A 2172-nucleotide genomic window follows, 5' to 3' on the forward strand; every position below is an offset into this window, starting at 1 on the left:
GAATTTAGCATAGCAGTTGGATTCCCTTTCAAATCTGCTACATTGAAATTCCACCTGCTTATCCACATCTCTTACTAAAAATTGAAATCTTAATGATCATGGTGAGGGAAAAATAATTAAGAACTTCCTAAAATGTTCTTTTTGGTACTTATATTTATATCACCCACGTGTTACACTGACACATGTTTTGCATTTCAAACCAGAAACCCTGGCTTATATACGCTTCCACACATTTATAGCCTTAATTAAGACAGAAACCATTTGCTTTTTACATAACAATTAAGGCACAGAAACAATTAAGGTTTTTGCTAAATAACCTCCTGCACTATATTACAGTTTATCTTTGTGTGTGTGTGTGTGTGTGTGTGTGTGTGTGTGTGTGTGAGGAGGAGCTATTATTTCTGCTCTAAGCTCTAGATCTCCCCAGGGAGCAGAAATGAGCGTCTAACAGAGCTGGGAGGGAAGTCCCAGGAAATGAGAATGTGGAGAGAAGGAGAATGGGAAACCAACTCTTGGAAATGTAGAGGCGCTTTCATGAAGAGGGTTCTGCATCATTATCAGTTACAAGTATTCCACAAGGTATCCAGAGCTCATTCAGTTGCTTAGAACTCAGTGCCTTCAGGCTGTATAAAATGGGAGAAAATGATGAGCCAGTTAAGGAAAATGTGCAGAATTTGAGAGAGTGAGATAGGAAATGGAGAAGGGAGGAAAGAATGAGAAAAGAGGGGAAAGAGGAGAAAGAAGAAAGAATGACAGATAATGAGAATTCATGGCTGCATCTCACTGTGGACAACTAGGAAAATTGGTCACTGCAGACACACTGAAACCATACTCACAGAAAACTAGCCAATCTAATCACACTAGGACCACAGCCTGGTCTAACTCAATGAAACCAAAACATGCCTGCGGGGAAACCCAAGACGGGCGGGTCATGGTGGAGAGGTCTGACAGAATGTGGTCCACTGGAGAAGGAATGGCAAGCCACTTCAGTATTCTTGCCCTGAGAACCCCATGAACAGTATGAAAAGGCAAAATGATAGGATACCAAAAGAGGAACTCCTCAGGTCATTATGTGCCCAATATGCTACTGGAGATCAGTGGAGAAATAACTCCTGAAAGAATGAAGGGATGGAGCCAAGCAAAAACAATACCAGTTGTGGATGTGACTGGTAATAGAAGCAAGATCTGATGCTGTAAAGAGCAATATTGCATAGGAACCTGGAATGTCAGGTCCATGAATCAAGGCAAATTGGAAGTGGTCAAACAAGAGATGGTAAGGGTGAACGTCAACATTCTAGGAATCAGCAAACTATAATGGACTGGAATGGGTGAATTTAACTCAGATGACCATTATATCTACTACTGTGAGCAGGAATCCCTCAGAAGAAATGGAGTAGCCATCATGGTCAACAAAAGAGTCCGAAATGCAGTACTTGGATGCAATCTCAAAAAAAGACAGAATGATCTCTGTTCGTCTCCAAGGCAAACCATTCAATACAACCGTTATCCAAGTCTATGCCCCAACCAGTAACGCTGAAGAAACTGAAGTTGAACGATTTTATGAAGACCTACAAGACCTTTTAGAACGAACACCCAAAAAAGATGTCCTTTTCATTAAAGAGGACTGGGATGGAAAAAGAGGAAGGCAAGAAACACCTGGAGTAACAGGCAAATTTGGCCTTGGAATGCAGAATGAAGCAGGGCAAAGACTAATAGAGTTTTGCCAAGAAAATGCACTGGTCATAGCAAACACCCTCTTCCAACAACACAAGAGAAGACTCTACACATGGACATCACCAGATGGTCAACACCGAAATCAGGTTGATTATATTCTTTGCAGCCAAAGATGGAGAAGCTCTATACAGTCAACAAAAATAAGACCAGGAGCTGACTGTGGCTCAGATCATAAACTCCTTATTACCAAATTCAGACTCAAATTGAAGAAAATAGGGAAAACTGCTAGACCATTCATGTATGACCTAAATCAAATCCTTTATGATTATAGAGTGGAAGTGAGAAATAGATTTAAGGGCCTAGGTCTGATAGATAGAGTGCCTGATGAACTATGGATGGAGGTTCGTGACATTGTACAGGAGACAAGGATCAAGACCATCCCCATGGAAAAGAAATGCAAAAAAGCAAAATGGCTGTCTGAGGAGGCCTTACAAATAG

The 2172-nt window shown here is 41.0% G+C and overlaps 1 pseudogene; it reads left to right on the forward strand.

Moving 5' to 3' along the window:
• The first annotated feature begins 1162 nt into the window (after positions 1–1162).
• Positions 1163–1964, forward strand: LOC132657680 (craniofacial development protein 2-like; annotated as a pseudogene).
• Positions 1965–2172: the final 208 nt, after the last annotated feature.

Source organism: Ovis aries, chromosome 1 (assembly GCF_016772045.2).
Source record: "Ovis aries strain OAR_USU_Benz2616 breed Rambouillet chromosome 1, ARS-UI_Ramb_v3.0, whole genome shotgun sequence".
NCBI classification, from domain to species: domain Eukaryota; kingdom Metazoa; phylum Chordata; class Mammalia; order Artiodactyla; family Bovidae; genus Ovis; species Ovis aries.